The sequence below is a fragment of the Globicephala melas genome, chromosome 10 (assembly GCF_963455315.2).
Source record: "Globicephala melas chromosome 10, mGloMel1.2, whole genome shotgun sequence".
Lineage (NCBI taxonomy): Eukaryota > Metazoa > Chordata > Mammalia > Artiodactyla > Delphinidae > Globicephala > Globicephala melas.
The window spans coordinates 51,781,565-51,795,153 of NC_083323.1; the positions used below are offsets into that span (position 1 = coordinate 51,781,565).

The 13,589-nt window shown below is 37.7% G+C and overlaps 1 protein-coding gene and 1 pseudogene across 4 annotated transcripts in view; one reads left to right on the top strand and one right to left on the bottom strand.

Moving 5' to 3' along the window:
* Nucleotides 1-13,589, bottom strand: part of XPOT (exportin for tRNA) — a 134,639-nt gene that overhangs the window by 54,923 nt on the left and 66,127 nt on the right. The window lies entirely within an intron of this gene.
* LOC132597984 (uncharacterized protein C12orf56-like) overlaps nucleotides 1-13,589 on the top strand; it is a 51,359-nt pseudogene that overhangs the window by 9,129 nt on the left and 28,641 nt on the right.

Below are 13,589 nucleotides of genomic sequence, written 5' to 3' on the forward strand. Positions count from 1 at the left end.
TGGGCCCTGTAACAGATACAAAGATGAGTAAGACATAGTTCCTATCCTTGAGAGGCTGATTCTCACCAGGACATATGACATTTGCGTAAATAAAGATACTGCAAGTGTTATGATTGAGTTTGAGCAAATTGTCAAAGAGATTTAATGAGGGGAAAGGTCTTATTCGGTTGTGGGGAGAAGTCAAGATGCCAGATGACAGTTGGTGAAGGAATGGTGCACATAGTGATAGAGATATTGCAGTTGGAGGGAACAGTAGAAGCTACGGTAGAGGCAGGAAAAAATGGAACATGTATAAATTGAAAAAGGAGTTTCCTAAGCTGCATAACTCAAAGTATGATTCTATTACACACTTTAAGTATCTAGACATTAGGAGGAAGGGAGCATAGGATTCTAAGAGCTCTGAGTCAGGGGATTATAGGCATGGGGAAAATTAAGGTGCATTGGGGCCCTGAAAGTCAGGTCATGACATGGGGGAAACAGCCCCCAGGAAAACATTGCAAAATGTGGAAAGAAAAAGTGAACGCCTACTTGGAGAGTATTCACCCCCAAGACCTGTGGTGTACCATGCTGTGCAATGGGTTACTGGGGAGGGGCCTTTTCCCACTGTACTTATTCTCATACCTTCTCTCACTGAACAGTGACATACAAAGGTCTTTTAAACTAAATTTTATTAACTTTTTTTGTCACCAAAAAAAAAAAAAATTGTTTTAGGAAGCCTGGCTTGTATCATTAGGCTTAGAGGATCATGATTTGTTCTAAATCCATGTAATAACAAGCTATGTTTTAAGGGGTTGATACACTTCCATTGTTACCCTGAGCGCCATAAATTACCAGCTTCCGGGAGGAGGGTCTCTGCCTTCTTGTCTCAGGGCACTAAGTGAAGTTCCCAACGTGGCCCTTGTAACTGGAAGTACTGAGGGAGAGGCACTGCCAGTGGGTAGCCATCCACATGCTCTGAGATTCAACATTCATTTCACATTTGGCATATAATGCCCCAATTTTTCTAGACCACTCTGATAGCCTCATTGTTTTCTTCCAGTTTAGAAAAATAAAAGAGATTTCTAAGTAATGTATGCAGTAGCTGTTTTAGGTTATTGTGGAGATCAGAACTCTTTTAAAAGTGGCAGAAGTCCAACTTAGGTTAAAAGGGGAATTTATTGGAATTACAGGGCAATATTGGAATTAGAGGGCAACTCATGTTATTCAACGTTCATTCAGCAGATATGTACAGATACAGACATAAATATAGATACAAATGTAGATCTATCTATTTTACCTGTTAAATCTGACATATTCTATTTGCTGGGCTCTTCAATTTTAGATGTACAGTGGTGAGCAAAATCAGCAAAAGTTAGAAACCACAACTTAGGAAAGTAGGAATGCTAAGAATGAAGTCGGACTTAGGCATAGCTGGAACTTGGGACTTGAATGCCATAGAACTTTGTCTCTGTCTCCTCTGATGTGTGTGGATCAGCTTCATTTTCTCTCACTGAATGCCACGTCTTCTGTGGGACAGCAAAGTCACCAACTGTCTTAAATTCACTTTTTACTTCTCCCACCACCACACAAAGGCTAACTCACACACTTTCTCGTACCAAATTAAAAAATCCTGGGAAGGTCTCTGATGCCTAACTTGAATAAACGATTGACTGCTAAAAAAATATCCACCATAGCCAAGAGGTTTAAAAACATGGCAGCTTCTGCATGCTCCATGTGTGGAGAGGAGGACTGATTTCCAAATAAAGTGGGGGTGATGGAGTTAGGTCTCCTATCCCATAGTTTTCTAGTACTGTCATCTTCATAATTAAACATCTGAGTCAAAAGTGTAAACAAAAGGCAGGCTACCATAAACACTAATTAGAGGGCTAAAGAATGTTATCATGTACAGAGCTTTGTGACACCTCTGAGGTGTAAAGTTTTAGGCCTAATTATGAGAAGCTGCAGGTCATAAGAAGGATGCAGTTATCTTGGGACATCACACTTACATAAATATGATTACTTTTCAAGGTAATAGTGAACAACAGGCCTTTTAACACCTGAGAGATAGAAAACAGACTGGTGATGATCTCTGATAATGAGATTCAGTACTTTGGTTTCTCTGTCTTTAGTATAGCTCTTCATTAGTGCATAATTCCATGTAGTCATGCATTTTATAGGAGAAAACCCAAGCAGATATCTAACCAAAATGTTCTCTAAGGAAAAGTTTATTGTGACTTACTTAAGAATCCCCTAAAGCTGGGAGGAAAAAGACTGCCTATTGCTTGCACGTATAAAAAAAACATACAGATCAATAGAACATTTTTACAGTGCTGGCATAGAGTAAGATTTATGTAAATTTAATTGCATTCACCTTGAATAATCCAAAGGAAAAGAGTGAAAATGCTTAGCCCTCAGTCCAGATCTGCTAAGCTCATACCCACCAGGGTGGATTTCAATCTGAGTTTACATCTATTTATAGCCTCTACTGATATTTAGCTAATGAAAACTTAAAATTAAGCAGATTTTCTAACCATAGTGCATGGCAAGTAGTGGGATGAACTTTTGGAGAAACCGATCTGTTTACAGAATCAGAGCTGACCACCTTGGCATCCTTATGAAATGAGAATGTATTGCATTTAATTGTATATCATTAGCAAAATAGAAGGGAAAAAAAACAACAAAGAAGGTGAACCTTATATTTTTCTCTAAGAAGAAGCACTTCTTGGCAGAAAGTAGAAAAAGGGAGCTGTTTTATTCTTCTCTGCATAGTAGATAAAAACATAAAGGCTCTGCAGCCACACTGGCTGACTTCAAATCTGGACTCTACCTTGGACTATTTTACCTTCCCAGGCTTCACTCCTCATGGGTAGGATGGGGCTCACAATGGTACATATCCCACAGGGATGATATGTAAAGGGCTAAGTCATGTACAGTTGACCCTTGAACAACACAGGTTTGGACTTTGAGGGTTCACTTCTATGCAGACTTTCTTCAATAGATACATACTACAGTCCTACACAATCCTTGGATACGGAACCTTGGATACAGAGGGGTGAACTGTAAAGTATTATATGCTGATTTTCAACTGTGCAGAGGATCAGTACCCCTAACCCCACATTGTTCAAGGGTCAACTGTACATGTAAAGTGCTTAAACTGTGTGTGGCACTTAGTGAGTCCCTATTAAACTTAGCTCTTTCGTTTTTGCAAAGTCAGTCACTGAGCAATAATCTATTTAGCATCCTCAGAATCCTTGATCAAGCCTTGAAACAGAATAACTTTCCTCTTTTCTCTTCTCCCTAATAAATACTACGGTATGTAAAAAATAAAAATGCTATTGTGCAATAATTTGGCACGAGGCACCATCTATATTAATTTCCTAAGGATTTCTTATGCAGTAGGTTGCTGTACTTCTATTAGAGGACCAAGTCCTGTGTTTATGTAAATATACTTTGTATGTAAGTATATGAATTCAGAATGTTTAGAAACTCAAGAGAAGGATTCAAGGCCTCCAGTAGCTGTTCTTATAATAAGCCCTTATTTCTTGATATTTCTCAAAATTGACACTGCAATTATTAAATAGATATATTCGCTTGCACACAGTTAGATCATAGTTTATAATTATTAACAAATATTCATTGATCAGTTACAGATTTATAAAAATACAAAAAATATTGAGGTTTGGGGTAGAATCAGTATTCATTTTTCTCCCCCTTACTCTTTTCCATCCTGTTTGAAAACTTTCCTGGGACATATACTCAGGAGCAGAATTGCTTTGTACATTCTACTAATATACATTATACTAATCAGCTTATTGGTTTTAGAGATTAAAAATACCTCATCCCATATTGTCAACTACCTATTAGCTTATTCTATGTGGTGTCTTCTACTGAGTAGAATTTTAATTTTGATGTAATAAAATTAATTAAGTTTTTAATTCTGGTCGAGGTGGAGTAAGCACACTTTGCCCTACCTCTCCCTCTGAATGGAAGTAAAAATCCTGAACAGAATGCACACAGCAGTTGATTGCCTGATTTAAAAAAATAATAATAACATTCTACATAGAATTTAAATAAGACCCAGAGTCAACAACAGCTATAAACTAAAATCTGTTTTAGCTGAGTCACATGTATTTGATGTATATTGCCATTCAGTTCTAAATATCTCTTAATTTCCTTTATCACTTACAGCAGTTTGATTATGATATGTCTGGTGTGGAATTCTTTGAGTTTATCCTACTTGGGATTCACTCAGTTTCTTGAATCTATAAGTTTGTGTCTTTTGCCTAATTTGGAGAGTTTTCAACCATTATTCCTTCAAATATTTTTTCTGTACCACTCTTTTTCCTCTCCTTCTGGGACTCTGAAGACATGAATATTAGGTCTTTTTCATATTGTCGCACAGTCCCTTGAGAATGTGTTCATTTTTTTCTTCAATCTCTATTCTCTCTGGATTGTTCAAATTGGATAATTTCTATTCCTCTATCTTCAAAATTCAATGACTCTTTTCTCTGTCATCTCTACTCTGCTCACTGAGTCCATTCAGAGAATTTAAAATTTTTAGTTATTGTAGTGTATTTTTTCCTCCTAAAATTTCCATTTGGTTCCTTTTTATATTTGCTATTTCTCTGCTGAGACTTTCTATCTTTCCATTTGTTTCAAAGGGGTTCACTCTCATTTATTGGAGCATGGTTATGATGGTTACCTTAAAGCTTTTGTCTGATAATTCCAACATCTTTTTCATCTCAAGATTGATATCTGTTAATTTTCTTTTTCCTCATAAGGTATTGAGATTTTCCTGGCTTTTCAAATGTCAAGTAATTTTGGATTGTGTCTGGGACATTTTGAATATTATGTGACTCTGGGTCACATGAAGAGTTTGGTACTGGTCTCTGCCAGCCTCTTGATTACACTTAAATATCTGAGAATTATTTTCTAGCTTTGAATTATTTTACATAGAATTGCTTATATTTCACCAATTCTGCTTTAGTAGAGTCTTCATGGGGAATTTTTTATTCAGGAGAGCTCAAATTCTACATCTTGAGATCTAGGTCTATATGATTTTTTTTAATGGAAGAATCATTGTTCCTTATTGTTCTGCTTGTTTCTTATATTTTAGCACATTAATCTGACAATATCGGTCTGATAGGTGTTTTACTTTCCATGAACACTAAACTCCCTGTTTTCATATTTACTTAACTTCTTTCTCATCCTTTTTAAGAGTTTTAAAAATCAATGATTTTTTTCTATTTCATTTTAAAACTCTTAAAAAGGATGAGAAAGAAGTTAAGTAAATTCTATTTACCATTTTTCTTCATTTCTTGATAGAGTCAATATGCTAGTATATGTGTACTTTGCATTCTTAGCTGACTTTGCATCTAACAGATTTTTCTGAAGCTGTTTAATGTTGCCTGCTGCTTTTTGGACTCTGGCTTTTAACCTGACAGTTTCAGCCTCAAGGAGTTTATCTGTGTTTGATGCAGAGGGAGAAAGGAGAAAAAACGATTTGTGCATACTTTTGATTCTGGAGTTCTCTTTCCCAGTTCTCCCATTGCTTTCTCCTTTGCGGTGGCTCTCTCTAGAGATACGTAATCAGCTCATTAGAAAAACACTTGACTTTTAGCAACTTAGTTGTGTAAATGTGGAGTTGACACATGTTGAAACTCAAGGTTCTAGAACTCTTGCTTAGTAATGAACTACTCTTTAATCAGACTACTAAAAGTGGGTATTATTGAATTTCATGTGAAAAATACAGTTCAACTTTATGAGTTGGTTTGCTTCACTGGTGAAACTATAATGTCCATGACATTTTAACTTATGCTGTCAAAAAGGTAATCCTTTTTAGAAACTCTTTTAGCTCTTTAAAATAATTTTTCATACAACTGAGTAAATAACAGTCACTTCAAGTGTGCCTTTCTGTAACTACCTGAAATCATTTTGCTGACCTTTCACATGAAACATATGTTGTGCCTAAAATGAACATTGTAACATAATTTCATAACATTACCTAACATAATCTGTGCACTGGTTATTTAACTCTCTTAATTTCCATAGAGAAAATTTTAGAAAATATTATCTACAAGAATAAAGAAACGCTATCACTTTCAAGAGGATTGGAGTATGTATCATCCATTTCTGGGCTACACATATTCATTGACCTGAAAATCCTATATGAGCACCTTATATTCTTAGATACCTCGATATCATTGTTACATAGTACTAGAATCCTATAAAGAAATAGGGCAAGGTAAGATAATCAGTAAGTGGCATTTAGAGATTATGGGTCATATACATTAATTTGTTTAGTTGTGTGTTTAAAATCTGGCCATGTCATGTGCCACTCCCCAGGGCAAGAAGAGTGCAGGAAGGAGGGGGTGCTCGTACACTCTCTTTCCTGATCATGCTCTGGGACCACAGTGCCAGTGTGCACATCCTTAAGCCTGAGGGTTTGGCAAGGATGGCTGTTTAAGGGGGATGGAACTTGGATAAATGAACTGAGGTGAGCACTTGTGTATGTGTGTGTGTGTGCATGCATGCGTGTACACGTATGTAAGGTCAGTGGAAGAGGGAGCTGAGGGCTGGAACTCAGCACAGTTCATAGCATTGTACAGATGATGAATGAATTTTATACCTGTTTAAAGTTAAGAACTAATAAAAGCAAAGTGGTTTTCCACTTTCACGGAGGTGCCAGTCTCATAAGGAAGATAAGATATCTTAATGTAAAATGATAAACCAGCAATTCAAGGCAATATAGGATAATATTAATCCCTAGCACCTACTGAGTGTTTCCAGTGTTAAAAAACACTGCATGTATTTTCTTACTTAATCCTCACACAAACTCAATGAAATTGGTTCTATTATTGTTCCTATTTTAAAATTAGGAAATTGAGGCTTAGGTCAATCTAAGTCACATAACCACTGAGTGGCAGAGCCTGGATTAGAACTTAGATCTCATACTCTGCAACTTCTTAGCCTCTACCACTTGCTTCCTTGTGTTGCAGAGAAAAGAAATGAGTCATGGTGAGCTGGAGAGAACAGAGAAGGTAAAAGATGGGACCCAGAATTGGTTCTGAAAAAAGTGCTGATGCTATTGGAAAAATCAGAGAGTGTTAGCAAAATATGAGTCAAAGAAAACACCATTTAAAAAAAATCTCTCTCCCCCCCAAAAAATAAATAAAAATAAAAAAAATCTCTCTTCATCTCTCCATATGAATAGTTCTTTTTTCTTTATAGGATCTATTAGAAATGCAAGATGAAAGAACAATCAAGTTTCAAAACTAGAATGAAAAGTCCTTTCACTGGGAATGTTGGGCTCTGTGAAGGACAGGCATAAGGCTTTAGATATAAAAAATGCTTCTTTAAATGACATAGCATAGAGTTTTATTTCTGAAAGCAGGAGTATATACTGAAGAATTGTGCCATACCTCCTCTAGGTCAATGGTCAACAGCAGGTGAGAGTAAATCACTCCTTTCTCTTACAAGCATTTCTTTTATGTGAAGACTTTTACTTTCAGACTCTTAAACTGCTGCAATGGGGCCATTGGTTTCTCTTTGTTCCTTACTGTTAAATTCTGAATATTATGTTTAACTCTAAATTCTACCTGACAGGTACCACCAAGAGAGCAGCACACCACCATCCAAGGACTCAACTCTTGGCCCTCCTTCAGACCTCAAGAAGCTGTCCCTTCATGGCCAAAGTGCCTGTCCAGGAGGAGCTGTCAGCCCACATCAGCCACTAGCAAGGCTGTCGGTGTGCCATTTTGCACCACAAACACAAAAGAACCCCAGGGACTTTCAGATCACAAAGACTCTCTAAGTGAAATCCCTTTCAAGTCAGTGGGAACGGAAATGAGTTTTACTTAGGAAATTCCTCCCTGGCCTCCCCTTTACAGAGTAACCCAAACCTAGAGAAAAAGGAGTCAAAATTTCATTAGTACATTATTTCCACAACTTCATCAATATTTCTGCACTTAGAAAGTTCATGGAACAATTATGTTATAGTAAATGTCCTCCTAAGTTAACCTTGACTTGAATATTGGTTTTTTTTGCGGTACGCGGGCCTCTCACTGCTGTGGCCTCTCCCGTTGCGGAGCACAGGCTCCGGACGCGCAGGCTCAGCGGCCATGGCTCACGGGCCCAGCCGCTCCGCGGCATGTGGGATCTCCCCGGACCGGGGCACAAACCCGCGTCCCCTGCATCGGCAGGCGGACTCTCAACCACTGCACCACCAGGGAAGCCCTTGAGTATTGTTTTTTAGGGTAGGCTTCCCTGCTCTTCCTCCCCATTTTGGAAGTTTAACCTTCGAATTTAGTAATATTGTGCAAGACATAATGCACTGGACAATTAAGGATATGATTTTACCAGGCTATTGCAATAGGGAAAATGCTCATTAATGAGACATGTCTTCAAGAAAAGGAGATGGATCTGAGGTTTTATAGAGGCAGGTAATAAACAAGGGAGTCAGCAGTGAGTCTCATGGGAATCAATGAGGAAGGTTGGAGACAAGTCTTATCTTGGAATATTTGTGAGCAGGGTGGTCTTTCGCAGTTAGCTGGGGGTGATTTCTCAACCATTCTGCTTTCAGAGACCAGGGAGCTCAGATAAAGTTCAACAGTATCAATATGTTTCTGTATTTCTTAGCTGTGCTATTGAAAGTAGGTTAGTGGGAGTTTTTGACTTTAAAAAAAAAAAGCACAACATGAGATTTGTGAGTTAAGTTTTATTTGGGCAAAATGATGACTATAGCTCGGGAGACAGCATCTCAAATAGCTCTGAGAGGGCTTCCCTGGTGGCGCAGTGGTTGAGAGTCCGCCTGCCGATGCAGGGGACGCGGGTTTGTGCCCCGGTCCGGGAAGATCCCACATGCCGCGGAGCGGCTGGGCCCGTGAGCCATGGCCGCCGAGCCTGCGCGTCCGGAGCCTGTGCTCCGCAACGGGAGAGGCCACAGCAGTGAGAGGCCCGCGTACCGCAAAAAAAAAAAAAAAACCCAAAAAACAAAACAAATAGCTCTGAGAAACTGCTCCAAATAGGTAGCGGGGAAGGTCAGTATATATATGATTTTGGTGAAAGGGGAGTACATGCAATCTAGCACATATTTTTTGCAGAAGGTTTCTGCTAGTCTTGTGAAGGTTACTGCTAGTCACGAGGAGCAGACGTCATGAAGGATTTTAGTAGTGCTTTTCTAGATATGAGGAGATACAAGAACTGGGCTCATAAAATTGGCTCCTGAAAATATCTAACTATCTGAAGACCTGTTCTGCCAGTTTTTCCCCGAGCACAGCGTGCCTCATTTCTGCTCTCCACCCTGAACTCCTTTCAGGGGGTGTTGAAAAGTTAGCAGCTGCAGCAGCACATGATTTAATCCTTGTAGAGGCAGATGGCAAGTGCCGACGGCAGGTGCCAATTTGTAGTTGACAGACTCATTGTCATAAGATCAGATGATTTTATAGAGATCACCTGGTCTATGTCCCTTATTTTATAAACGAGGAGACTGAAGCACAAAAATTCTACGTGACTTACTCAACATTATATAATAAGTGTAGGGGCCGAGTCAAAACTCCCATTTAGGGATCTTCTTATAACACCAGAATCAGTTAAAATAAGCAATTTATTAAAAGAATAGTATGACCCTTTTTACTTATCTTCAGTGATACATAATTTTTATTATTGATCTTCAACATAATAATGTTAAGAAGTATGAAAGACTCTTCACTCAGAAGAAGCTAGGAAGGAGGGGGTTTTATAAGTGGCCAAAAATTGTGAAAGGTTGCAAGACAACTCTCATTTTTTTCTCATAGCACAGTTTAGAATGTTATTGTTTAAATTAAATGTTAAATGTTTAAAATTCCTCTCTAAAATTTTAAACCGCTTTCTCCAAATTAAGAATGTAAGTGAATCATGAATAGAGGGAAAATCCTGATCTATTAAAAGAAGGCTTCATATGTTCTAATAGAAAAGCCACAATTTAATTGACTTCTAAAAATCTACCTAAATATTTCAAAATAACTGTTTAACTAACTCCCAGTTTTAAGTACTACTTTTAAATTCTGCAGCAAAGGCATGGATGGGGTAAGTCAGATAGGCCAACTCATAGCCCTTCTGATACTATAAGCAATAACAAACAACTAATGTGTAGTGTTATTATTGGTACGAACTGTTCTGATGCTTTCTGTATATTAACTCATTTAATCTGTACAACAGTCCTACGAGGTAGGACTGTTATTCTCATCTCATAGATGAGGAAATTGAGGCACAGGGAAATTAAATGATATATTCAAGGTTGTACAACTAATATAGAGCTGGGATTTGAACCCAGACAGTCTGCTTTTTTTTTCTATGACCACTGAAATAATGTGGATGGAGCGGGGTTATCTTTATGAGTTGTCAGATATTATCATTGAAAACAATGTTCTGGGAATTCCCTGGCGGTCCAGCAGTTAAGACTCCGCGCTTCCACTGCAGGGGGTGTGGGTTCTATCCCTGGTCAGGGAACTAAGATACTGCATGCCTCGTGGTGCAGACAAAAAAAAAAAAAACCAATGTTCTATCCCTTGAAGGATGAAAAATGAGTAAGCAAATATTTCATATATAAATGATGAATCTATCAGGTTAGCATTCATTCTAGTGAGAATAAGATATTAACAATATAAACATTTTAAAAGTTGTGACTTTTTTGTGACATTGTTGAAGTCTTTCATTAGGTTGGTCACCTTTGGTTAGTCTTGGCTATCTTCATAAGTTTTAGGAAATGGACAAAAATAATCTCCTAAATCTGTCAGAATTATCTTGGGTAATTGCTCTCTTGTGCCTTGAGATTTCTTTCATGTTGAGGTATGGATAAATGCTCCTGGGAAAAGGAATTAGACATCTTAACTCTCTGTATACTTTCAGGTAAAATTAACCTAAACCATCCAGTTAGAAATTAGCACTCATTCTGATTTTAAAGGTTTCCAAAGAGTTGTCCTTGTCAGTAACCCATTTTATCTGTAACTTTCACCAAAAGTAATTACATCTGCGTTGTTTAGCATCTCAAATTCTACAAAGACAAAACATGGCAATTCTTTGCCCTTCATACATTGTGGAATAACTGCTAGAAAGCTAAATAACGAATATCCTCAAATTAAAATTCTAGATTTAAGGCAAGCATAAACATTTGGAGAGAAAAGAAAAGGCAGCTTTTTTTTTTAAACATAAAGCAATGACAAAAATAGTAAGAAAAAGTACATAATTCCCCCCTACACACCCACCCACCACCCTACTCTTATTAAGGAATAAGACAGGAGTTGTTTGGAGTTGTAAATCAGCAACATTTCAGAAATTCCTTCTGACCTGTTAAGCCTCAACATTAATAAAAAATTATTACACTACATGCCAATTTGTTTCAAGACCCAGTGGGAAGTGGCAGCACTAAAGATTTAAGGAAAAAATAACCCCATTAATGGGGGAATAGTTAACAAAATTATTGTATATCTCGGCTATGTAATACTGGGTAATCATTATTAAAAAGACTGAAGTAAATCTATATACGTAGACATGAAAAACTGTCCACCATATATTAAGTGAAAAAAAATCCAGATTAATATGTGATATAATGTAGTATTTAAATACATATTATAAAAATATATCATCTCACATGTAAATATTATAAATGTATATGTTATAATTAACATGTTTTTATATGCCTGAAAGAATATAAACCAAACTAACAACAGTAAGGTGTTTTGAATATTGAGACAGAAAGGGTAGGGAGAGATAGGGAACTTTTATCATTTACTTTTCTTTTCTGTACTGTTTTATTTTGATAGATTATTCTATTTTATAATGAACAAATGCTATGTTTAAAACTTTAAAAAAACTATATAAGGAAAAAATTCCCTGTAGTATTATCAAATACTGGAATGAGTTACAAATCATGTACTGTAGAAGGGATTAAAGAATAGATATATGATATTGACTAAAAGTAGTGGGAATTGATGTTTCAGTAAACAAAAATTCTAACTATTCCCACTTTTTTTCCTCTTTCAGAAAGTTACTCTTTTACAAGATCCCCTATATGTTAGTGAGCTCAGTCCTGCTACTGGAAGTCAAAAGCCATATAGGTAAGGAGTGATGACAGAACAGAGTTGCACGGCAGGGTGTTCGCCCTCTTTGCCTCTCCTAACTCTATGTGATGCTGACCATCACATTTATATCTACATCTCTTCTCGCCCTGAATTGCAAAGACAATTACCCACTGGATATCACTTCTTGTATGTTTCACAGGAGCCATAACGTCAGCATATGCAAAACAGAACTCAGCCTCTTCCTTCTGTGACCTGACCTTCCATCTGTGTTTCCTAAACAGGGCATGATGTCATTATCTCTAGACAGCCTAAGCCAGATTCCTGGATCCCGAGATCCCCATCCCCTAATCCAGTCATCACCACATGATTTACTGTACTTATTGAACATATCTGGATAACACCCACTTCTTTCTACTGCCACATGCTCAGATCCAATTATCTGTTCTGGGCTCTGACAGTATTTTCCTGGCTGGCCTCTGCCTTCACTCTTGCCCCTCTCTAGACCATTCTTCAATACAACAGAGGAACCTTTCAGAAGTACAAACGTAATCATGGAACTCCTCCCTTAAAGCCTTTCCATAGCTCCCCATTGCCCTTAGAAGGTCTACACTCTATAACAGCTTTTTACAAATCTTCCTGATGTCTCTATTGTGTCCTCCACACTCCTGCCCTAAGCTCCTGATCCAAATGAACTCATAGCTCTCAAAGAGCTCCCTGTTAATCTGGGCCCTAACGTGATGGCCTCTATTCTAGAACCCTACTCTCTTCTCTTCTTCCCCTTCATAGAAACTTCAGCTCCTCAAGTCTTAGCTCACTATCCCTTTGTCTAAAAATCAGTTCTCAAGACTAAGTTGAGAGGGTCCCTCCATAACGTCCTGTGCTTACATATCTGTAGCACTGTCCACTCTGTATTACGGATTGCTTGTTTATGTGCTGCCCTATTATGCAATATGCTCCTTAAGGGCAGGGACTGTTCCTCGGTCACTGGCACATAGTAGGCTGCCAATAAACCTTTATACAATGAATGAATGAATGAAATAAGATAGAGGCTGGGACCTTATATGCAAGGCAAAGGAGTTTGGATTTTATCCAGACTTCATACTTCTATTATGTTCTTATCATAGTCAGCCTTACATTGAAGTAGTTACTTGTGATGTGACGATTACTTCCAATAGACTGTGAGCCCCTGGAAGGCAAGGAGTATGTCTTATTAATTTTCGTATTTTTCTTACTTAAAACAGTGCTTTGTACTTAGAGAGCACTCTGTCAATTGATGGTGCCAATAATTTTGATATTAAGTAAGTCATGAGTGACTTTTGAGAGGTTTACGATAGTGACGTATATTGGAGGTGATGTAAGTGAACTAAGGGAAAGTTTAATTTTAAAAGATACAATTCATTCCCCATTAAAGGGAACCAAAGTTCCTTGGAAGAATGACTGATTCTAGGTCTGGGGTAGGAAATATACAAATGAGTCTGAAATAGCTTGTGGCAGAATGCAAAGAGTAACAGGGCTCAAACTAAAGGACACAGGAGCCCACATGAAGGGCCT